At 29.7% G+C, this 27,309-nt stretch overlaps 3 long non-coding RNA genes across 3 annotated transcripts in view; 1 reads left to right on the forward strand and 2 right to left on the reverse strand.

Moving 5' to 3' along the window:
* The window catches only part of LOC109360814, a 17,601-nt gene extending 11,477 nt beyond the window's left edge, over positions 1–6,124 (reverse strand). The window contains exons 1-2 of the long non-coding RNA XR_002109222.1: positions 6,043–6,124; positions 997–1,004 (exon numbers count right to left, since the gene is read on the reverse strand). This is a non-coding gene — a long non-coding RNA (uncharacterized LOC109360814). The remainder of the gene's footprint in view (positions 1–996; positions 1,005–6,042) is intronic.
* LOC109360813 overlaps positions 1–15,448 on the forward strand; it is a 17,979-nt gene extending 2,531 nt beyond the window's left edge. Inside the window, exon 3 of the long non-coding RNA XR_002109221.1 lies at positions 15,340–15,448. This is a non-coding gene — a long non-coding RNA (uncharacterized LOC109360813). The remainder of the gene's footprint in view (positions 1–15,339) is intronic.
* LOC109360266 lies at positions 20,750–21,079 on the reverse strand. The gene is made up of 2 exons (XR_002109146.1): positions 20,986–21,079; positions 20,750–20,819 (listed from the first exon to the last, which is right to left on the reverse strand). It is a non-coding gene; the product is annotated as an uncharacterized LOC109360266 (long non-coding RNA).

Raw genomic sequence — 27,309 nt, forward strand, 5'->3', positions numbered from 1 at the left:
AAATTAGAAGTTATAAAGATGAAATTAGAAGTTATAAAATATGAAATAAATGTTTAGTAGTATAAGTATATATAAAGATGAAAGTATAACTTATACAATAAAATTAGAAGTTATAAAATATGAAATAGGAAAACCCAAAATAACTTCATGAAAGTTAGGTTAGGTTTTTCCTTTATTAAGTAGTATAAATATGCAATTTATAGTTAATATATTTGAGGTGATTATATGGTTTTTTTAAATTAAAATTTTGAAGGGTAAAATAGGAATATAGAAATTATGCCATGGTGGTGGTTACACCATGTTTTGGCTTTCTATATAGTATAGATAAAGATTATATGGTTTTTTTAAATTAAAATTTTGAAGGGTAAAATAGGAATATAGAAATTATGCCATGGTGGTGGTTACACCATGTTTTGGCTTTATATATAGTATAGAAGTATAGATATAGATTACATGGTTTTTTTAAATTAAAATTTTGAAGGATAAAATAGGAATATAGAAATTATGCCATGGTGGTGGTTACACCATGTTTTGACTTTATATATAGTATAGATTAAAATTAGAGTTATCACTTTGGATAGTGTCAACTCCCAATATTAATTAATAGATTAATGGATTAAAGACAAAAACTGCAATCCACTTTGATTGTATATAAAACAGTGTCTACAATGAAAAATTCAATTTGGATTAGGTTCCTACAAGGAAGTTTCTTTTATACTTGTAAACAATATATATTCCATTTTGCTATTGCCCTCCACCAAACTAATATTAGTATTAGTTAAAACAATTCTAATGAACGTATGATTATATATAATTATGATCAAAGTTTTGACCCATCTCTGCCAATGCCAACAAAATAAACAATTATACAATTATTATAATTGCCGACCAACATTTTTTAATTATAATTGTAATTTCATTTTCCAATAACTTGGTTTTTTTTTACCCTTTTAGACATAAAGTAAATCAACAATAGTGTCAAGGTTAATCTTTTACAGAAAAAACTTTCAAGATCGGATGTTAAGTTAGACGGTAAATTTTAAAATAAATATGTTATATATATATATATATATATAATAAGATAAAAAAAAGATAATAAAGTATTCATATATAAGATACATTATTCTCATATAATAATTATCCCATAATTTATCTTTGAACTATCATTATAACTTTTTAATCAATTATATATCTTAGTGAGTTTACCAACAATAAAATGTTGTTTATTGATTATGAGGTCACGAATTCAAATTCTGGAAATAGTCAATCTACTTATAGGTGGTAAGGTTACGCATATATATTCTCCTTATACTCCAATAAGTAAGAGTATCATGCATCTAGCTGTCATTTTATATCTCTTAATAACTATATTAATTATGATATGTAAATATGATATACTTTCAAGAATATAGACTATATTTCTTGTATAGTTGGATTTCCTGAAAATTAATTTAAAAAATATTAAATCCCTCCAAAATTGTGTCTTAAACCTCAACTTTTTTAGCATGCATATGAAAAATATGTTAGAAAAAGAAGAATTGGGATAAGAACATAAAATAACAACAAAGATTAATTGTTGTATTATACATAACCATAGTTTTCATGGCCCCTTAATTAGGCCAAGAAACACATACAATTTGAGAATTACTTTGCTTAAAAACTTAGTTACATAGACCCTTTGGCCATATAACCCAAACTATATATTCTTAAGAAACAAACACATATTTACAATTTACACAATACCATTAAGTAAGTGAAGGAACCCTTTTGATTACCACACACTCACAATTTTAAAGTTCAACCTAAGAACCAATATTCCCAATATTTGAAAGCACAATCTTTATCACTTTGAATTACCAAAACAAGTTGGTATGAACCTTCAGATTCCTTCATGCACATACCAATTGGTTTGGTTTCACATAGTAGAATTTATGATCATGCTGTAACGTTACGATGTGTTAAGCAATGATGTGGAGATTGAACACTAGAGGAAACAATATCTTGGTTTGGAGAGGAAGCAAGGTTGAATGATGGTGATGAAGCAGAGTCTTGAAACCGGCCCGAATCACCGGGAAGTCTCATATATGAGTATGAAGGTGTGTCACAAATCCATGACCCTATAGGTCCTTCTTTTCCATTCTTGTATTGCATAATAGCCTTGTAAACAAATGGAATAAGACCCTCCATTTTAATGTATTTGGTTGAATGAAAACAGAGTAATAAACAGAGGAAAACAGAGTATAAAAACAGAGGAAACAGAGAAAGTGAAAGGTTTTTATGTTTGAAGTGTTTTTATTGGATTGAGTGTGAGAGGAAAATGAACAATGTTTTTGATATAAAAAGGGTTGAAGGAGATGATGACGTTTGAGTAATAGTTTGGATTAGAGTCTAGCTGTTCAAGTTAAGCCATGAAATTTCTAAAGCATGCTTGAAAGCTATGTGCAAACTAACACCTATCTTACATAATATCATACAATACAAGAAAATCTAAATAGAATCATTTCGGGTCAGATATATTTGGATCAATAGAATATTATTCTATCTATGTTTTAGTTAATCTCATTTTTTTGAGTTTATTATTATTTGGATAGTCATTATCTTATTATTTAAGACAACTTTTGTATTATTTGGACCGACACATATTTGAGTTTGCTAATAATGTATATATCATGTTTTATTATAATTTTGTTGGTTTTGTTTGATGGGTTTGAACTTTATTAGCAAGATTGGATGGTTGGGGTTTGCAGAATTTATTAATTTAATATTCTTCTTAATTCCTTTCCAAAAACTAGTGTCTAGCCACTGATTTATTCATACTTTATTATGTTTGTTTAGATGTTGTTTTAAAGTAAAAAGTCCTTGAAATTTTCATTCATTGGAGCCACTTGTATATGTCTATGATGTTTGACATAAGATCTTATATTATTAATCATGTTTTGCATATTGTATACACCTAACTAATGCCATCATTATTTATCAAAAACGTGTTTGGTTTTATCATGATATCATCTACTTTTTAAATTTATTTCTTGTACCTAGATTTTGACGTGTTCATCTCCTAACCAATACTAAAAATCAAATGGTACTTATATGATTTTAATTCTTTCGTTTTCATTCAAATATATTATTAAAGTTTATTGTCAATAATTCTGTGATTCTATCACCAGCAAGAAGAGCATGAAGCATGGAACGTGTGGATTTTATTATTTTCTTAAGGGGGTTCAAACTTTCAATATTAAAAAAAAAAAGAGAGATGACAATTGAAGAAAAAAGTTATTACTCTATAGAGAAAAGAGAAGTATGTAATGACATTATAAAAGTTTTTTACACTGCATCATCCATCATTTATTTTCAATCGTTATTAACTTTTAAATAAAAGTAATAAAAATAAATATTGGATAATGCAATAATTATATATAAATCTTTGTACTGTCAGTATATAAATATTACACTCTTACTCTTGTTATCTCGATGTGCTCAACAAATTCCTCGTAATTTGTAATACTCTTTTTACCATTAATCAGAAACAATAATCTCATTAAAAATTAATCTCATTAAAAATTAATTTCATTAAAAATTCTGATAACATTTTTAATGGAAATTATTTTATTTTTTAACAAATTGATATAAAATAGTTATATTCCTTGTTTTCAAGCCTACATGTACCCGCTGAACACACTTTGTCAATTGAGCTGCAATGATTTTCTTCAATACCTATATAAATTAACAATTGATTTTACAAGCTCAAAAGGATAGAAGGTCCTTTGAATGCATATGGAAATCTCTGTTATTTTTTATCTGGTAAAAATTGTTATTTTTATAAGAAAATTCATTAAACAACACTAGAGGTGCATTATAGAATATATTATACATAAAATGTGTTGGTTTATTCAAGTGTGAAGTTTCACATTAGATATACGGGGAGGAATGAAAGAGTTTATAAGAAGTAAAGACCCATGAAACTAATGCCTAAAGTTTTGGTTCAAGATGTGGTGTCTCACTTGTGACTCTTCACTCTTCCCATACCCATGTAACAATGGATTTGAGTGTAATATTTATTATTGTCAGTATAAAGATTTATATACATGCAACACATTATTCACTATTCATTTATATTACTTTATTGAAGAATAAAAATGATAAAACATGAATAATAGATAATGCATTGACAATATATAAACCATATTGATTAATCTAATTTTGCTTCTCTAATATTCTGTTTACCATATAGGATGCTATTATTTTAAAGTTTTTTAATAAAGTTTGTCTATTTTTTAATATTCGTACGTAAATGGGTTTGTATGATTTAACTGAGTTTTCAATTAAGTATCCATTAATTAGAAAAATGCTCTATACTATAAGTCTCTAAATCATGGCAAGAATAAGATATAATGATGTGCATAAACGTCCACTACTAGAACAATTTAAAAAAATCTTAGAAGTATATAAGAATTTATTATAGGTTTTTTAAACTAAGTGAATCTATTTGTAATGTGAGAGGAACGATCAAAACTTACATAAATAGTTTAGCTTTTCTTAAAGAACACTTGTAGTGTACAAAATGTTCCTTATGAGTTAACATCTTGGCACCTTACCTTAGCAATCAATGTCCAAGTAAGGTTAGGTGCTTGCTAATGAAGAAAAATGTGGTCCTAGCTCATGTCTGAACAAAATCTTAGAAAGTTTAATTAGATGATTGGATAAAATAGTAATTTATAGTTTATTTGTGAGATAAGTTTTAGAGATGAGGAAAATAAAAAAAAAACTTCAGAATTACTTAATATGTATTCAAAAATCAACTCAGAAACAGATTAATATAAGATTATTAGGTTTGTTACAAGTTTTGTGTTTTGAGTTAAGTGTTTGAAAGATAATAAATGAAAGAATTTAAATAATTACCTAAATCCTTAATTTAATATGGCTTATTATGTTCAAGGACTTAAAAAGGTTGTCTTGTCAAACAATACTTATAAAAGGCTAGATGTGGGTGATGGGTATGAGTTGAACCAAAATAAAATACTTGTAATAACTGTCTTCTTTTTTGCCTTTTTTGTTGTTGAAATATATTGTATTATGTAAATATTGTATGTGAATATGTGACATTATATTGGTTAATTGATTAGTTAGTTTTGATGTTAGGTTAATTAGTTTTTCATTCTTTTTATATAGATGATTCAATGTAACTTTGTAGATCACCTACTCAATAATCATTTCGTAAATGATTTTCTTATTCTTTCTTTTTTACTTTATCGAGATCCATACACTATTTCAACATTTTTACTTTTATTGATACATTATTATCCCTTATTTGATCCGAGAAAGGGGCATAAGTTTAGAAATGAAAATTAATCTAAAAGATAAACCATACGGGGTAGAAAAAGGGTTTTTTAAGGATAAGAAAGGATGCATTGAAATAAGAGAATTTTAACTTAAAATAATATATTGAAAGAATAGAAGACTTGTGTATTCAGAATCCTAAGAAAAATACAATCTCTTATATTCTTAGCTTTAACAGAAACCTAACCAAGTCACCAAAAGGTTTAGGTATAAGATGAAATTTGACTACTTGAACATGAGTCATTCTGCAAAAAAATTCCCTTCTACAAGCACGAGCATGAGCCAAAAATATTCAATCCTGCCATTTTTTTTAGATAAAATAAATACACATTCAATATATTATCCACCATTTATTTATATTATTTTTAACAAGTCAATATATAAAACTCATACATTTAGAGTGAATACATTTTTTCTTTCATATTGTTGAGAAATTTAGAACCAATTTTCTTTATATGTATGATATAAAATGGGCACTACGAAAGCAAGTGAATAATGTAAATGGAGAAAAATAGAAGAATTATACCAACAATTTTAATGTGAAAAAACCTCTTTAATGTGTGAAGAAAACAAAAACAAGACTTAGTCCAGAAAATATGCACATTATAGAAAGTATGATCATAATATTTGTATCTCTGACTCTATGAGGATAACATTCAAACTCATCCAAAAATGATGGAATAGAAATTCCTTATAGTATCTTACTAGGAATACAAATTCTCTCCAGTATCTGATTAGGAATACAAGTCTCACACTAAGGTGAATATAAACTCTATCACTTTCTCTCTATGTTGCTCTTCACACACTTCGTTGTGCATCTGTTGCTCCCAAGTTCCTTTTATATAGTAAAGGGAATGAAAACTTCGTAAAAAAGACAGTTGAAAAACAAATTATTGTCATACTTTTAAGATACATTGAAAAATGTTACTCTAACTTTTTAAGTTGCACTACTTCATAGTTTTCAAGAGTCAATGAGTAATTTCAAGACATACTCCAACCTTTTAAGTTAGACAATTCATAGTTTCCAAGAGTCAAGAAATAATTCGAAGACATTGGAATAACCATCATTAAATACACTCGATGGTTTATCTTTCATTGGTTATATTTACACATCAATTATGAAAGATTCCACACACAAATAAATATCATTTTTACTCACTCATGATATGTTATGGAGCTGAGATAAAAAAGATTTGTTAATAAGTGCCTAATATGGAAATAATATTGTAAAAAAGATGTGTTAATTGATGATTAAATTACCATGCAAACATATATATAAATTACCTTTACAGGGAGCACATCTTTTATCCTAAGATGTGTATCATTTCATGTATTCTCTCATTTTCATTGGTCAGATACAAAGTTAATATATATTTAATTATTGTTTTACTTTTCTGGCCAATAAGAAACAATGAGTATATGAAATGGTACAATTTTGGGAGAGAAGATGTGGCTCCATATCTATACTACTATATAAAGGTAAAACATGTTTAAGGGGTATATAGGTAATTAAATAAACGTAATTTCTATATCCCAACTTTACTCTTACTAATATATAAATGTAAAATATATCTTCGATCAAAATTTTCAAATAAGGAAAATCACAATTTTGAATACGTGTCAAGATACAATGAAATAAATGATTAAAGACTTATTTTTTCATAGAAGATACTTCTTTTATAGTAATTTATATCATATAGAAACTCTACATTCAATTTCAAACTATAGTCAAAATTATAATATCATGCATAATTAAATATTCAAACAAAATTATAAAATCATGTATACTCAATACAAAAATGATATAATTCTATAAAATAAAATATATAAAAATTAAATATTCAATATTAAAAAATAAAAATGCGAGTCGATAGACACAAAATATATATGTAGTAATAATAATATATATAAAAAAGGACATTGAAACTAAATAGAGGTTGGGGAATGAAATATTAATTAAGCATGCAACATCAATAAAAAGGAGCCAAAAGGGTGTCAGACCATTTAATGCCATTTAGGCACCTTATAGCTAGTTAGGAGATCGTATCTTCACATTTGATTCTATTATGTACATATAAAGAAAATTGGAATATGTATGTACTATAAGTGGGTAAAGATTTTATACATAGTCATATATTATTTATAATTTATTTATATTACTCTTTTTTGAAAAGTTAATAGTTATTAAATGAATAATCGATAATAAATTGATAGTATATAAAACTCTTATATTCTATAAATAAAATTGTGACAATAATAACTTGAGAAACACAATCAGATGATTAACATTAAAAATTATGTGATTTCATAATATTATTTAAAAAGTCACATACATTTTATCTTCTAATCATATATGATTCTTAGGATAACAACTATTCTTACTTCATAAATTTTTATATATTTTGGCTTAGTTTAAATTATTGTTTAAAAAGTTGGGTTAAATCGGTTGACAACGACTTTTCCCTTTTCACTTTGCCAATTTTTGATCATTTCATCCATAATTTTCCTGATTATGTTTACTATTTTTTAGTTGAGAACACCAATTTGGTCCCTATTTTCAAAAATGGTTATATTAATAGTAATATTAAAAATTAACAATGCCTATTTTCTCCCACCAAACAAGAAGAGGAGAAATTATTTAAAGGAATGAGTTTGGCATGAATATTGTAAGCTTGCATCATTCAAATACCCACTCCACTATTTCAATCATATATGAAGTCATTGTTTACATCATGAGGAAAACCATTGGTATGAATTTGTGTGTTTCATAAATCATAATCATGAGCTAAGTCAAATTTTTTTCAGCATTTCTTTATCCAAAAAAAAACTTCAATGGAGAGTTCGATGGCTGTGAAATTTTCTTTTGAACTTCGCATGCAAAACAACAAAGTGCATGCAACATCATTTTGCATATACCTTATTATTTTTTTCCAAAATCAATGTATTCTAGAGACATCTCGTTCCTTTCAATCAATGTCCCAACCACAAAGAAAGGATGTTTATTCTTATAATAATATTAATATTATAATTTTTATGTACCTTTCAATTAACATCAATATGTATATATATGATAATTTATATACTATTTCTTCCTATTTATTTTTTAGTTCAAAATTTTTCCTGGGTAACTATTTTTCAAGTTTACCCAGATAGGAAAAGGTAACTATTTTTCCTATGAGTAACTATGTGTAAATAATAGGAATTTTTTTAATCAGATAGAAAAAGGTCATAAGGAAAACATAATAAAGTTAATGAATATCAACAGTTATCACTTTTATTAAGGGACGTGTTTCTGACATATGACTAAGAACAAAAGGGGTTGAGTTTTTTTATATAGACTACAATACTCTTATAAGAGAAGATGTACTTTCAAAATTATATTATACTTTGGTAAGGGTTAGTTTAGAGTTATTTCATAAATATATTTCATGGTTCTCACGTTTTTATTTTCCCTTTTTTCCCCTCCAAAATCATACTCTCAGATTAACCCTAAAAGAAAATGCAACATTAAAGTTCAAAAAACCCGAGTTAGGATCTTTTTCAATACGAGATAAATGTTTCAAAAAACAAAGAGAAATAAATTTTCAATGACATAATTATCTTTTTAATTATAATAAAATTAAAATTTTACCATTAAAAACAAATAGATAAATTCTCAAAAGGATGGTTATTAAAAAAACCCACCCCATTAATATAACCAATCCCAGCGTGCATAACTCTATTAGTTTGTGTTATTGATCAGGGGAAAGTCATCCATATGCATAAATCTAAACTACATATTCTTATAGCATCTCTAGTGGATAGTAACAAAATAAAGACCATATGTGAGTTTTGGTGATGTTTTGAACGAACGTTGTTAAAAGTAGAAAATAGATATTTAATAATGTTTGTTTGAGTGAATATTCTTAAAAGTAGAGAATATGTATTTAGCAGTGCTCATTTGAACAAACATCGTTAAAAGTAAATATTTAATATCGTTCGCTTGATTGAGTGTTGTTAAATGTGTACTTACTTTCAATCATTTAACAACGTTCGCTTGAATGCGCACCATTGAAAATACTCCAAATAGACAAATAGTGGGGTCCATTTAAGGACAAAATGTGAGTTGCACCATTATAGTGAAAAATGGAAAAAATATTTAATATACTAAAATATGTAATCAATTATAAAATAAGTTGTGGGAGTCATTTAAGGACAATAAATGAGTTGCACTACTAAGGATACTCTTAGGTCATTAATTGTACCTAATACTTCTACTTCAAAAAACATTGATATGTTATCTTAGGTTTTGTCTGATATAAATGAAATGAATAAAAAAGAACAATAATAATGAGATTTTCAAAATTTTAATTAACATAACATATTTTCATTTCTAGCATAATATTTGGGATAATAGATTTTCCCCCCACTCCAATACATACAAGATCTGCACCTTTTCATTGCAACAACAACTCAAACTTGTTTTATAAGATTAAACACCGTACCTAGTTTCAAGGAATGAAGTTGGTGAAGTTAAACATTGATGCTTTTGTTGATAATCTCTATCGCTCTACGTGGGTTCTTTTTTGAATGGATAGTTGTAAATTGTGACATTGATACATTGTTTCTTTTGTGTGAATGGTCTTTATGAAAGTTTAACTACTTATATAACTTCTTTTGTGAATACACTTTTAACGCTATACTTTCAATTTGGAATCTTGACTAAGTTCCTAGGATATTCCTTTATATATGGTTGGGGGTATAATAATATTCATGCATTAACCTCGTAAATGCCAAATTCAATTTAATATGGAACTACAGATGTGTAGAGCCGCAGACAAATGAACCTAAGCAAAATGATATCTCTATATTTTCTCCTTCCATTTCTATCTGATGATAGTATCTAGAAAGTATTATTCGATTTATAATTTATTTACTTTATAAAAAAGAATTTTGATACTCCATAGATTTTTAATGTTGCATGGTTGCATTTTTAAAGTATGAGATATCTATGGTGCTATTAAATTGTAGATTGGACATAGTAATAAACTAATGTTTTATATTGTAGTCGTGGTTTGTGAGGTTAAATCGTGTGAAAGAAATAAAGGTCATAAAACATGTCACTTATTGCATGGGAAAAATATTTAGATGATGCAGGCCTAAAGAAGCATAGGTCGATAGAAAATATGGCACCAAAATTGAATGATTTGCATTATTTTTACATTGTAGTGTTTTTTTTGTTCCCTAGCTATTCTCGTATTAGAGACAATTCTGTCTGAGTCAGAAATATCCACAAGTATCAGGTATTTTTTTTCATTCATAAGACTCGAACTAAGACTTTGCTTAAAGGGAATCAAACATGTATCATTTGAACTAATACTCGTTGATATCACATTGTAGTGTGTGAAAAAAGAGATTGAATTACTTTTGGATTTCATCTATATTAATTACTCTTTTATATCACATATTGTATTGTAGTATTTGAATAAGAATGATTTCATTAGTAAACACTATATTTATATATTTTATGTGAGAAGACTATAAAAAAATATTGTGATTGTCCAACATAGAGTAGAATATTTTTTTGGTGTTAATTCAGTGGACTTCGGTTTTTATCAACCCTTTAGTTAGGTTTTTATTTTATTTCTAACATTTGACCTAAAGACATTCTTGAAGGAATATAAACAAATCATCAATTCTAAACTTATTTCTGGTTGCATTAACATTTGAAATATTTCCCTTGTTTTTTATTCATCAACGTGTTTGAATTTTTATCCTCATCCACAACAATTTTTTTAAACAATACATGTCCCCATAGATTTAACCATGACTACATTTATAAGTAAACTAAAGAGAAACAAAATTGTAAGGTCAAACAATTTTGTTATAATCAATAAGACGTTATCTAGTAGTGTAAGACTTTACTAGATTTTTAGATTGATTAAAAAGTCAAATATGAGAGCAAAATGGATAACTATACACCTCGAAAATGATTAATTATTTACCAGTAAGATGATTGGTTATACAAAAAAAACAATTATGTGACAGTATTGGAATGTTTCACTCCAAAAATCAGCAAAAGATTCTGAAGTTGTTCTGAGACACCCATCATTATGGAATTGGACAAAGTGGTCCTAATAGTACCACCATTGAAGGGCCACTAAGTACTGAAAAATGGCCCATTTAGGGCACATGTGCCTAATCATATGGCCTTAAACAAAGAAACATGCAAAAAGGGTAAGTCACAGACTTATAGTTGCAGAAACCAGAAACATTGAAACAATGAGAATGTGATGACATTAGAACATTTAAAGTGGCTATCTCTTTCTGTGAAATTATACTATTTTGGTTTGTGCCTTGTGTTGTACTCAACCACTCACATAACAACCTCTCTCCAATAATAACACTTCTCTTCATCCTACATGATTGTCTTCATCCGTACAACTTTTTTTATGGGCCTTGATAAATTATAGTTCCCTTTATTCCCTACAACTAATAAAGAAATTTTTATCTACTATTTTTTAGTTTTAATTTAACTCTTTTAACACTTGATTGCAAATTTTATTTATATGAGAATTATTTGATGAAATTATGTGCATCTATTGGTATCATTTTCCCTTTCTCATCATGTTATTTTTTGGAAAATTTTGTAGGTTAACTAATTACACAAAAGAATTATTAATAAAACAAGGCTACTTAAAAGTATATAAAACATAATTAGTTTAAAGGAGGGTCTTTTGATTACAAGGAAGACAAACCCAATAAGTAAATAAAATGTTTAAACTTAAATATGATCATTAAGTATGTGTGTATTTCACATGGAATTGGACACCCAAAAAATTGAGTTTTTAAGTCACTCAATTTGGAAAATTTTAATATCTTCAACTATAAGCCTATAATTGATTGTGGACCTAAAACATGCTTAAAGAAGTCTTGGAATAATTTCACTTCTCCTTTTTACCCAAACTTAGTTTTGATAAATTTCCAATTACACCTTTTACCATGCATAACAATATAATTAGTTCAACATTATTTCATTATTGATATGCTTTGAAAGTAAAAATGAAAGGCAATTTGGTAACTACATTAGTAATTATTAATAAAATTCATATAAATTTTGAAATGGATTATAGTTTTTTTGTTTAAAATATTGCTCTATTTTTCCTATAAAGATGATAAAAGTTTGTAATATTTTAAAACAATTATTAAGAGTTATGCATTATTTGCAATAGAACCTTACATTAAGTGAATTTGGTACTCTAAATATGTTTAAAAATTATTATTTGCTGTAGATTTTAGTTAATGATTTTTTAAGACAACCAATTATGACTTTAATGTAGTTATTCGCGTCTATTTTTAATTTTCTTCAGCAAACTTTTAAAATTTAAATAATATAAACAATTAAAATACAGTTTCAAATATGGTATGCATAACCTTTTCACGTTTCTAATCCCTCTGCACATTTTGAATTCTTAAAGCTTGGAAGTATTGAAATCGGGTAGAATTTTGTGCATTTACAAAATTAATGAGAAAATTTATATTTTTTCACCATTTGGGTAATGAATTAATTCATTTTGGGGTTTGTGGTTGATCCTCCCAATAAGTGTCACTCTCTGAATTGAATTGTTAACCTTTTTATCACATTGAGAATTTAGCAGAGTCTTGCACTACTAGATCAACACATTATTGATTGTAGTTTAAGCAATGATAAATGAAATTAACTGAAGAGGGGGAAATAAAGAGATGAAAAATTAAATGTAAAGTTGAAAAATGATAAAAGCATTAAAGTAAATGACTAGCTAATTTGTTTGTGACCAGGAAAATCAAATCCCTTATTAAATGCATGAGGTTCTCTTATGTGTTAGGTGGAAAAGAAAAAGAGAAAAAGAGAAAAAAAGTATGCATTCACTCACCTTATATTCACTATTCATGTTTAATGATCATTAATTTTTTAAAAATAATATAAATAAATGATAGATAATATAATAATTATGGATAAATCTTTACACTAATATTATATAAATATTACACTAAAAAGCAAAAATTCTCCTATTGGGAATGTTGACGGGTCTCCATTAACCTACCTTCTTATTGTTTTTATTTTTTCCTTCTCAAACTTGATATTTTCTTAACATTGAGGAAAAACATATACTATTTTCTAAGTAGATTTTTTTTAATGCAGTTGTGAATTCCATCACCATACATGCTCATTTATATTTATACTTCTATTCTATATATAAAAACAAAATATAATATAAGTACTACTATGCAGTATTTTTATTTTCTTATTTTATCTTTAACATTTTTAATTTCTATAAAAAAAAATCATGTAACCACTATCAATATATTAATCATCTCTCACTTTAAGTTGGACATTTATACTAATATATAAAGTCAAAATATGATTAAGAGACAAATATATAATTGAACATATATAATTTTTATATTTTAATTGTAGTGGGGATCCACTTACTGCAAGAGTAAAATTTTAAAACTTATTTTCCATCATAGTCATCAATTCTAGGGATATCTAATGATTTAGATCTACTTACTCATTAGAATCACTAGATTTCCCTAAAATTGATATTAAGACGAGGAGTAAGTTTAATAAAGTTACTCAAGTGGATCCCTCATCTTTTAATTTTATCCTTTACTATATGAAATGTTTTTTTTTATATTTTCTTTGTAATAATTTTCCTGTTGCAATTTTTTTTACAATAATTGAATTCAAAGCATGATCATAATATTTTTTTTATGACAAAAAGTATAATTTCATGTATACTTAATAAAAAATGTGATATAATTCTCTAAAATAACATATATAAAAATTAAATATTTAATAATAGAAAATAAGAATGTAAGTCTCAGGTACTGGTTGTCTGTAAACATACTAATCAAACATATATGATTAGATAATTATATGATTATTGTTAACTTTTTGAGATTTTTATCACTTGGGTTTTCTTTTCAAAGAATCATTTTCCTCAATAAAAATCTTATAAATTTAATGTTTTAGTTAACCTTTTTTAAATTTAGTTTATGTATCATCAGAAAATATATGGATAATAAACACTTTTTGTGGTGTACACAGAAAAAAAATATAATATAAAATAAAGTATCTCTTTAGTATTTTTATCTTATTTTAGTTATAATTGAAATAAACCTTTTAAAAATACAAAATTGTGGTGTACACAGAAAAAACACAATAGAAAGTAAACTAACTCTATAGTATTTTTTGTTGTAGTTATAACCGAAATAAACCATTAAATATATGTTGGTTTAGTAGTATTAAACTCTACTAGATATTTAGAAAGATTAAAATATCAAATGTTTGATTTATGTGATCGATGATTGTTGGGAGGAACAGTCATAGATCCTGAAGGAAATTATTTCCTTAATCATAAGTAGGGGTGAGAAGGACCCGACCAAACTGCTCACCCGGCTTGGCATGATCATGATCAGGACCTCCTAATAAGGTCGGATCTTGTCGGATTTAGGGTCGAGTTCGGGTTTAAAAATTAGACTTAATCAATATTTAGGGCCAGGTAGGGGACAAGTATGACCCTACCCAGACCCATCCAATCATGTTTGTATGCATATCTATTTAATTATGTAGATAGTATCTCTTTGGTCGAAAATATCATTTATTCTATAATTCTTCCATGGGAAAAGTTCACAAAACCCTCATAATTTTTATGTCTTTTGTAAGTAGACACCGTAAACTATTGTTTCTTCCTAATTATTACTCCTTAAACTTTAACTATTGATAAAATTAGTCCCTACACACATACAATTCTAAATTACTACCAATGAAATTGGAATTAACTCATTAAATAGTGTAAGAGTGATGAAATAATAACAATATCAAACTATGACAATGATAAAAATATGACGACATGTTTAATAAATGCTATCAATTTGAAAATATTTATTGGTTTCTAATCTTCAATCAATTATTATGCAAATATCTTATTGTCTAATAATTGTCCATGGCCATAAGTTTAAAAAACACAAACCGAAAAGAGGAGGATAATTTATTATTCTTGATCTTCATAAGATAATTCAAGAAGAAGTTAAAGCAGTTGCATGCTTTACTATTGTTAGTTGCAGCTCTTCCTTCTTAGCACTCACCACCTTGCCTTGTTTCAAAAGCAGGAAGGTTGGCATACCTCAACATTCCATTATTCCTCATCAACAATATGAAGATAACAATATAGTGGTTGTAGAATTATTAATAATTGATCGGGTGGTGGAGTGATTAAATATACAATATGGTGATATCAGAGATTTGATATGCTTAAGTTCAATTCATCCACATCAACTTTAAGAAAGGTGACTTCAGGCGTCTTTTTAGCAATCTCTGCTAGAATTCCAATATGTTTGGCCAATTTCATTGTTAATTTTATTATTTAGTATGTTAATTTTAATTTCATTGTTAGTAATTTAAAATCGCATGTATGTAAGGACCAATTTCATTAGTAGTTAAAGTTTAAGGAGTAATTAGGACGAAAAAATAGTTTGTGATGTCTGCTTGTAAAACACATATCGTTTAAGGTGATTTTGTAAACTTTTCCCTTTTTCCATCATATATATACATGATTAACAATATATATACACATATTATTTCATATATCAAATTACATATCCTTAATAATAAATAATATTGAGAAGACTTTATCTAAAAGAGATATTATTATATTTAATCAGATATAGGGTCAGATTCATATGTTGCCCCGATTGACACTTAGGTCAGGTTAGTGATATGGGCCCAACTTCAACACACTCAAACAAGCCCATCAGGAACAAGCTACCACCTACATGGTTATCTGATTTTTTAGAAAGTAATATTTTAATTATGATGTAATAGTTTGGGCCAATCTATAAGGCCCCAACCTTTAGTAGTAACCCTAAACCTAATAGGTGTTGGTATATATAACATATTAACTTCTTAGTAGCAGCCATGAAGAATGTTGTTTTATTTCTATTAGTTGAATACAAGAAGGAGGAATTATTCAGTAAATTTCCACTGTTATCATCTCTTTTTAGTGATTGAATATTTTACTGAATATCATTGGTGCTTTAATTTCTTGAACCATGCCTCCAAAACCAGCAAACAAGGAGATCGATGAATCTCTTATGTAGATCTTTGTTGACAAGTTACAAGAAAACAAGGATCAACATGATGCAAGACATGAGGCCATCATAGAAACTTTAAAATGACTCACAAAGAAAATTGCAGGTATTAACCAGATTTGAGAAGATATGTAACCAGATTTGGGGACTCGCTCTGGACGTTGTGTTGATTTGTCTTCTTTCTGGCCTATACCAGAAATTAGGCGTGAATTGGCGATTCTTCGCCCCACTCATATAGTCGAAGCTTTGGGACTAGTGAAATTGGTGGAGTCTGATAAGTGCTAAAAATACCTAATTTTCATACACTTTTCATGACATCCTTGGATAAATTGAGAAAATCAATTTAATTCAACACTTTTTGGATAAAATATCACAATCTTGTATATATGCTTTGTGTATTTCTTTTGTAGGATTTTGGTGGAAAAGAGAAGAATTAATCAAACACAAACAAAATGCTCAAAATAGGCCAAAAATGATCATCAAATGACATGCTTAAGCTTGACATGACAAGCTAAGTGCTTAAGCATGACTCAACAAGACTTGGGCTATGTGGAAAATACGGAGTCAACTTGAAGCTACTCACTAAGCAGCTTAACTTGGACCAAGGCCACGCCCAGCTGACCTGGACACCAACCTGGCACGGTCAGAACACAAGCATGGCATGGTCAGAACACAAGCCTGACACAAGCCAACCTGCTCAAGCAGAAAACTTAGCAGAGCACCTGTACCGCCCAGCTTGGAACCACACATCTGACTATATCAACAAGCACCATGCCACATTACCATCAGCATAGTCAAAGCTGCTCAAGCAGACAGCTTAGCGGTGCCTAATAAGCAGCTTGGTAGTGTGCACCCAACAACTTGGTCAAGTTGATTTAGCCACCAAGCAACCATGATCTCATGCATGACCTCATTTCAAGTAGCCTCCATAGGCTTTTCAGAGGTAGCTCACCATAGTTGAGCCAGTAGCTAATAACTAGCTTGGCGAGTCAGCCCCAAGCAAGTGACTAAACTGCTTGGCCAAGTGACCAAACCCATGCTGAAGAGATCGGTGAGCAACTTGGCGGTGGCGGAAAAATACTATAAATAGGAGGCACTTCAAGGCTTCATAAAGGCTTTCATTCTCATTCTAACTCACATTCTAACATTCCACTTCTCTCTCAAACCGAATTCTCTCTTCTTCCACATCTTCTTCTTGTAATTTACTTGGAGAATTTCCACTCAAAAGTAGTTTAGGTAAGTGTAGTTTGTAGTTTTCTTTCTTAATTCAAGAGGAGAAAGGAGATGACAAATGAGATGCAAAAACATAATTTTGTAATCTCATTTCAGTCCAAAAAGCTTCTCATCCTTGGATAGATGGCTCATGCTCCTACAAATTGACTTGGATTATGGTGTAATTTCTTCTCTTTAATTTATCTTTTGAAATCAATACATTCTAGTTATTACTTTTTGGTTAAGTTTTGATTTTTTATGAAGTTCTTAATGTGTTTTTAGCTTGATCACCTAAAATTTGATTTAAAGATCCAAAATGCTTCTTCTTAAAGTGTTGACAAATGAACTAAAAAGTATAACCTACACCTTAGTTCACATGCCATGTCAAGCATCTATTTTAAGCAACTTATGTTCAAGGCTAAATAAAGTTAATGGAGCCTGAAGTAGGATGTGACAACCTACTCCGACGAGTGACACTTAACTATTGTTTAGTATATTTCATAAGGTTTGAAAATCATCCTATCACTCTAGGACACTAGATGAAGGATTTGGAAATGATGTATGGAATTAACCGAAAGTATAACACATAACTTGTAATGTTTTCAAAAATCAAGTAGAGAAATAATTCCATATATTGCTTTATTCTTTATGGAATCAAGTAGAGAAATAATGTTTCCGCAACTAACATTTATTTTCTGTCATTTACATTTCCACAACTAACATTTTTTTATTGCTTTATTCTTTATTTCTTATATCAACCCTTCGAAAGAAGTGGTACGGTTAAATTCTAAATTTATTGTTTTATTTATTTGTTCTTTACCAACATTCTATAAGGAAGTAGTTTATTTAACAAAGGAAAATAAAAATAAATATTACTCATTATTACTTGTGTTAAATTGTTAAATTCGTACCATTATGCTGGCGTTGGAATTTATTCCAACAAAGCCAAGATGATATGAAATTGTTAATAATTCAATAAAGCTAAGTTTTTGGTTAAAGGAACATTCTTGAAACCATTATACCGGCGTTGAATTTATTCCAACAAAGCCGAGATGGCGAGCAAAAAATCTACCTGTCATAAAATAAAATAATCAGAAACTTAATGCCTAAAAGCAAAGCAAGCGAGAAAAACTCTTTCAACCGAGTCCAAAATCAAGGATTCCAAACCCGCATATATACAACTTGCTAAATGTTTCCCCAACCTTCCGCTACAGCAAACCGTGAGCCAAATGAGATTCCTCCCACAACTTCCAAAATACCAATTAAACGTCTTACCACATCCCATATGCAGGAAAGACATGCCCAAGGGTTATGTTATAATTGTGATGAGAAGTATTTTCAAGGCCACAAATGCCAAGGCCAACAATTTTCAATACTCTTAGCGGATGACTCAACAGGTGAATTCGAGGATGTGTTGATTTCGTTAGAACCTGTTGAGGCTGATCCAGATACATCTACTGCTGAACTTATCCATTTTCAACTGTCCGAGCAGGCATCAGAATGACAACCCTCTCCAAAAACTTCGAGGTTCACTGGATCTATTGCAGGGCATGGGGTCACTATTTTGGTGGATACTGGAAGTTCCCACAATGTTATCCAACCCCGTTTGGCTCATTACTTGCAGTTGGAGATATCTCCGACTCCAAAGTTTCTAGTCATGGTTGGACATGGAGCACACATTTACTGTACTGGTTTGTGTTCTAATACTCCTATCACTCTCCAAAACCAACTTTTTCATATTCCATTTTATCTTTTACCCATCAAAGGTGCAGATGTGGTTTTGGGTATAGAATGGTTAGGGCCATTAGGACCTGTGATTTCTGATTTTTCTATTCCTTCAATTACCTTTACAGTAGGGGAAAACACGATTACCTTGAAAGGAGACACTAACTCTACTATTCATCCAACTACCTTTCATCAACTTTCTAGATTATTTTGCATGGACGTCATAGCCTCCCTCCATACTATACAATTTCTACACTTAGACCCCTAACCAAACACTGTTTTACAAAACCCCAACCCAATAGACCCTAAAATCCAATCCTTACTCATCCAATATGACTATGTTTTCCAAACCCCACACAACCTACCCCCACCACGACGAGAAGACCACCACATTCCACTTCTACCAAATTCCTCCCCAATTTCTATAAAACCTTACAGATACCCACACTCCCAAAAAAAGGCTATGACTAAGATGTTAACTAAAATGTTGAATGAAGGAATAGTGATCCAAAGTACAAGCCTTTTCTCCTCACCAGTCTTATTGGTTAAAAAAAAGATAGAGTTAGCGATTTTGTGTTGATTATGGCGGATTAAATTCTATCATTATAAGGGACCGTTTTCCTATTCTTACAATTGATGAATTATTAAAAGAGCTAGGGGAGCTACATTTTACACTAAAATAGACCGTCGCTCAGACTATTATCAGATTAGGGTCCATTCACAAGACACACACAAAACTGCTTTTCAGACTTTTGATGGACACTATGAACAGATTAGATTAAGCAATGCACCTTCTACATTTCAGGCTGCAATGAACAATTTACTCAGGCCATATTTGAGACAATTTGTTCTTGTGTTTTTTGATGACATTTTGATTTACAGTTCTTCGATACAAGATCACCTCAAGCATTTACAAATTGTATTAGACCTATTGGGTTCTAACCAATTTTATGCTAAATCATCAAAGTGTATCTTTGGAGTTAATTTGGTGAGTTATTTGGGTCACATCATTGCTAATAGTGGTGTTCAACCATATCCAGAAAAGATCCAGACTGTGGTAAATTGGCTACAACCTCGTTCACTCACGACACCCAAAGGGTTTTTGGGGCTCACCAGCTTCTATAGAAAGTTTGTTAGAAACTACGCCTCTCTCGCCGCTACACTCACCGATTTACTAAAGCATAACAGTTTTACATGGTCTAGTACAACAAAATTAGCATTTATAGAATTAAAAATGGCTATGACTACTATTCTAGTGTTGAATTTGCCTGATTCCAAGTTGGCCTTCGATGTTGAAACATACGCTTCTACAACTGTCATCAGAGCGGTTCTCTCCCAATGTGGCCATCTGATTGCTTTCTTTAGTCAGAAGATGTCATCCAGAATGCAACATGCTTCGGCCTACGTCCGAGAAATGTTTGCGGTCACCGAATCTGTCAAGAAATGGCGTCAGTACTTAATTGGGAGAAAGTTCAATATACACACTGATCAATAGAATTTGAAACACTTGATGACTCACGCATTTCACACTCCAGAACAACAAAAATGGGCAACCAAGCTCATTGGGTTTCAATATGAGATCAAGTATAGGAGTGGTACCTCTAACCGAGTTGTCGATGCTTTATCTAGATGTGACAACTCTGACCTTCCTCTATTCTCAGCGATCTCCTCTAAATTTCCTAAGATATTGGACCACTTGCGTGCCTATTATGCTCAACTAGAAGGCCAAACATTCATACAAAAACACAAGACAAATCATAAATAGTAGGAACGATTCCATTTTTCACATGGACTATTATTCTTTAAAAACTGGATTTTCATACCTGCCACGGAGACTTTCTGCCACTCATTGATCAAGGAATTTCATGAAACACCACTTGTTGGCCACTCGGGTTGGAAACCAACATTATGTCACTTGGCTGTTTCATTCTACTGGCCCAACATAGCATGAGATGTCAAGGATTACATTCGAACATGCTCCATTTGTCAATACAACAAGTATTTGCCAAAAAAAAAATATAAGGACTGTTACAACCGTTAAAAATTCCATATCAAGTTTGGGAGGACATATCAATGGAATTTTTATAACATATTTATCTTGCTCTCATAGACACACTGTAATTTGGGTTGTTTTGGATCGACTGACAAAATACGCTCATTTATTGCTGTACCCACCAAATTCACGGCTGAGACACTGGCTCATCGATTCTTGAATGTGATTTGTCGTCTTTATGGTGTACCTAAGTCAATCGTCGCCGATAGAGATAAAATTTTCCTTTGTACATTTTGGAAATAATTTTTCAAATTAATGGGTACTAAACTATGTTTTAGTACAACTTACCATCCACAGTCCGATGTATAGGCGAAGGTCGTTAACCGTTGTTTGCAGACATATCTCCAGTGTTTCACAGGTACTCATCCAAAGAAGTGGTTTGCACATTTGTCCTTGGTAGAATATTGGTACAACACCAATCACCACTCCTCAATCGACCAATCACTGTTTGAGGCTTTGTATGACCTTGCACCACCCACAACCCGTGACTTTGTTCCAGGTTCAACATCTATCCCGAAAATACAGGATACAATGCAAACAAGAGGATAACTGTTAGCTACTTTGAAGAAAAATCTACTTCATGCTCAACAAAGAATGAAGGCTCATGCCGATGCAAAAAGAACAAATATTACCTTTGAAGTGGGTGAGTGAGTCCTCTTATGGTTGTAACTGTATAGACAAGTGACTATCTCGAACCGTTCTTCTCACAAGTTGGGTCATCGGTTTTTTGGACCATTTCAAGTACACATAAGGATCGGTCCAGTGACATATGAACTCTCCCTACCGGAGGACACGCGAATACATCCAATATTTCACATGTCACTGTTGCAAAAGTTTTTTTTGGAGACCCTCACGGTTCCGTTGAAAAGCTGCCTCACGATCTCACATCCATGGAGTCGGCAACACCAAAAGAGGAAGGTCTCTTATCTTCTGGAACAGAGACAATAAGGGTCGTGAAACCCACTCCACCCCCTTTGACCATCAAAATCGCATAAGGAACAAGTGAGTCACGGTCCAGGCTACTAATAAGGCATGTTTTTTTCTCAACATGAAGATGATAACACAATGTTTATGAAAGAAAAAAAAGGCAAATACACATGGAGGAGAAGAAAATATCGAGAATGTTGAAGAATGAAGAGAAGGAGAAGAAGAGAGATTGGCTACCAAGGAGTTATTTCAAAACTCCCCTAAAGTAAATCCAATACTTATTGTACTTCCTAAATCTCCCATGGTTGTTCCTGCACTATGGGATAATTTTAATTCCCACCCACTGTTAGATCAACCCAAGCCCAAAACCCTGATTGTTTTCCCTCATCCAACCGACCCACTCAATAAGCCACTACCCACACAAAAACACGTTTTCGCCCCACCTCCAAACATCATTGCATTAAATCCCCCACCAACCACATTAATTAACCCTCAGACCCCAAATTTACCTCTTTCCCCCTTTCCCCCTAGATCGTCCAAATTCACTACACACCATCTCCATGAAAGATTTGAAAATTCAAACTCTCCCTCAAGCCCCATGCCTCTCCCATTCCAGTCCCCAAAACCCTCCCAGTCATTGGATCTCCTCAAATCCATGCCCACACACTTCCCAAAACCTGCACCACTTAATTACTCACCCACCTTTGTGGCCACACACAGTTTACACACACCTTTCCCACTCATTGAACCCCTCCCATCCAACCTACCTAATACTCTCAACCCAACAGATATGCCAGCCCACACATCCAGCCCAAATATTTCCAACCTTGAGGACATGGTTGTTCTTCCAGGGAATGGCAATGATATGGGCCCAACTTCAACACACTCACACATGCCTATTAGGAACAAGCTACCATCTTCATGGTTATCTGATTTTATTAGGAAGTAATATTTTAATTATGATGTAATAGTTTGGGCCAATCTATAAGGCCTCAACCTTTAGTAGTAATCCTAAACCTAATAGGTATTGGTATATATAACCCATTAGCTTCTTAGTAGCAGTCATGAAGAATGTTGTTTTATTTCTATTAGTTGAATACAAGAATGAGGAATTATTCAGTAAATTTCTACTGTTATCATCTCTTTTTTAGTGATTGAATATTTTATTGAATATCAGTTAGCTTCGGATCTAGCGTCAAGTCCTCATTCAAAATATGATCAAATCAATATTTAGAATTGGATAAGGAACAAATCTTATTCGGCCCAACATGGTCCATGTTCACCTCTATCCAAAAGGTGATGAGATACACTTAGTTTTACGGAAAAAAAATCAAAATAAACCACTCTACACTTGCATTGTTAAATATGAGTTACCTATTTATTTTTATATAATTTATTCTTTTGTTACATCATAGTTGACATTTTATTAATGTATTGGATATATATATATTTTGTATTCAAATAATCTAGTATGCGGCTACTAATGATTCTAAGTACTTTTTAACTATTCTTTGGCATCAACTGACGACATGTTAGATGATACATAAATATTATATGAACTCTTCATTTTGAATTTTCTGATTTTTATAAACTTTTAATTTTGCTAAAAAAATCAAGTTACATTTAAAAATAGTACTTACTTATGATTCGTCCACTATTTCATAAAACAAACAAAAAAGAGGCATCTATGATACTGTGTATCCAACGTGAAACTATTAATAATATGAGAATTTTTATCCAAGATGCGAATATTCAGTTTGGATAGAGAAGTATGAATTATTGTGAAAACTCAACATTTAATAAATCCTTCATAATATAATCCAAGTACCATCAACTTTCATCTAGAATTCATATAAAATCGGGAGGAATTTAGAGTCAATTTAATTTATAGAAATGCGGGAAATAAAATATGAATACATAAATTTAAATTAAAACTCAAATATTTTTACAGTTTTCTATTTTTTCATTCTCTATAAAAAACTGTCTATATTTATAAAAAAAAGTTCACTATATATGTGCAGCATCAGCATAGAATTAGTTTGATGCTTTCAAAGTAAAACTATTTCTCTGACTTCATTTTATTTTGTAGTTCCAAATATTTTGTTTTCTTGACCACATACATAATAATTAACTAAAAAAATAAATTCGAATATTATTGAATAGTTTTATAATTTTTAGATTTAAAATGGAAGTCCCACTTCACTTTAAAAAAAAGATGGAAGTCTAAATCATATTGAACTTGGCAACACGTTTGGCTTAAACTATGTAAATAATGTGTCTATAGCCATGAAATAAAGCTTAGACTTAGATTATGTACTCCTAAATACCAGAACTGCTTTACTAAAAAGTTTTTTATGGTTATAATATACAAATTAAACATGCTAATTCACAAATAATGTTTCTTATTTGTTTTTTTGTTTATCTATAATAATTATAGTCATTCTTTTTTACAAATTATCTCACTTATTATTAACTAAGGTTAATAGTTCGATTCATGTGAGCGACATTTGTTGGGAGAGACATTCATGAATCCAGAAATTGATTATTTCCTTACCCAAAAAATGTGAGAAAACTCTTTTGATAGTAGTACCAAAAAAACTAAGGATCGGGTTAAAAAACCAATCATAAATAAGAATAAATTTGTCTTTTTTAAAAGCACATTAAAAGGGACCGGACGTAATAATTATTAAAGTCAATCATTTGATTTATTGTTAGCGTTAATTGCAGGAAGAGTAGCGTGTGAGACAACTTCCTTCACAATCTTATATAAGTTTAGAATATTTGCGGTAATTGTTGTGCTACATTATTTGTAATATTTATTTGTTTCTGTTGATAAGCTATATTAGTGTTTTTTATCTTTAATATAAATCACTTTCTACTTAGTTAAATATCAAACACTACACATCTCTTGTTATTTATATGTTTCATTGGAAAAAGACTTATATGATATTATCGTTAAAAAAATATAATGACTAAATGAAGTTTATTATGTGTTTTTCTTGATATGTCATTTTGCTCTATGGGATCACTAATTTTTTTCCAACTTATGTGAATCAATAAAGGATTAAATAATATAAAACATGAAAAATAATAAATTAATGCATCAATATTTTTTTTATTGGAATAGATAAATTGGAACAAAAAATATTCACAAAGAACATAAATAATAACAAAATTCTTCAAAACCAATAGATAAATAGGAACAAAAATATCAGAGTTAATACTTATATATTGTTAGTTAAATATTTATACATAATCATTACACCATATATTATTTATTTGAATTAATTTTTGGAAGAGTCAATAATAATTAAATATGAATGATTGATGATACAAATTATAATGTATGAAACCATACACTTTAGTGCATATATATTTTTATTTGCAAAACAAGATATTTTCACTTTATATTTATTACTTCATTCATATTCCAATAAGACCTTCATTTTCTTGGAAATTTTTTCCAACTAGTATAGTTGACTACAAAGTTATGGAAGTAGTGCAACTTTTTTTTAGAAATTACTAAGTATATTTTTGGGAACTCGTGGTTTGTATGCAAAGTTCAATTTTTATTCCTCTTTTCTTAGAAATTCGTGGTTTCTATTTAAAAAGTCAAATTTTTTTTCGAGGAACTCATGACTGACATGCCCAATAACATACATGTGTGTACTGTTAGAAATTTATGATTTCTAATTAAGGTGAGCATCATAATTTTATGCAATGATATCAGCTATTTATTCATGGGGTCATCCAGGAACATCGATTCAGGTATGACACTGCGGCCTTTGTTTCATTCATATATGTGTGTGAGAATCATGAGATTCAAGATCCTAGGATTGGTATTTCACCAATCATAAGGAATTCCCAACAAGTGGTATCAGAGCATAGGTTCTGAATATTTATGATTCTCCATTAAGGGTGTTTTCCCAAATCTTGTATGAACCCTAATTCTAATTTGAGGATTTTATGCTTTTGCTATCATGTCATAAAGATTGGGAATTTAGGGTTTAAATTGTCTTTCAATAAAATATTGCTGATCAATTCACACGTGAGGGAGATTGAAATCATGAAATTAAACATGCTATAATTATTCAATTCATACGTCCATGTATGCAACTCAATTTTTTTTTGCCTCTGACGTTTTGAGTGACGTCCTTTTATTCAAATTTTTTCCCAATTCAAATTTGGAGATTTTGAATTCATGGAAGCGTATATATAAATATATATGTTTCATATGAATAAAGTTTTTTTTATGTTATGCATTATTATTATGAAACTTATATATATTATATGCATGAATGAATATATATAATGTATAAATTCTTGGTCTTCCCCAGAGATGTTATTATTTTGTGCACTAGTATATTGTATACATACATATTGTTGGTTTTCCAGTGCAATTTTTTATGGACTATATATATGTATGTTATCTTTTATGTCAATCAAGACAATCTTGTATTTATATATATATATTGATTTGGAATTATATTGTGGGATTAGATTTGATAATCATAAAAGATATCAAATTTGAAAGTTTTAATTCCAAGATTATATTTTTATAATGGACTCTCCTTTTGTCTGGTAATTATTTTGAATTAATTAATACAATATGTTGCCAAAGTAACCTCTATTGTGAAAATTAATTGAAATTACACAGATGAGTTTGAGATTATTTATGTGAATTGTGTTTGACCCAAAGGAAGACACAAAATTATTTATATAAAGTTTCTTTTTAATGTGAATAATAGTCAGTCCAAAGAAAAACTATTGTTTGACAGAACTAATTGTTAATGTTTGATCATTACACTGAAAGTACCACTTACAAATTGATTTCTCTGTCCAAAGACTAGAGATTGATGTTGTATTAGGTATCTTGTGATGTGTCTATTATGTGAACATGTCTTGTTTTATATATATTACATGACTTGTTTGTTTAGATGTGA

The sequence above is a fragment of the Lupinus angustifolius genome, chromosome LG11 (assembly GCF_001865875.1).
Source record: "Lupinus angustifolius cultivar Tanjil chromosome LG11, LupAngTanjil_v1.0, whole genome shotgun sequence".
Taxonomy (NCBI): Eukaryota; Viridiplantae; Streptophyta; class Magnoliopsida; order Fabales; family Fabaceae; genus Lupinus; species Lupinus angustifolius.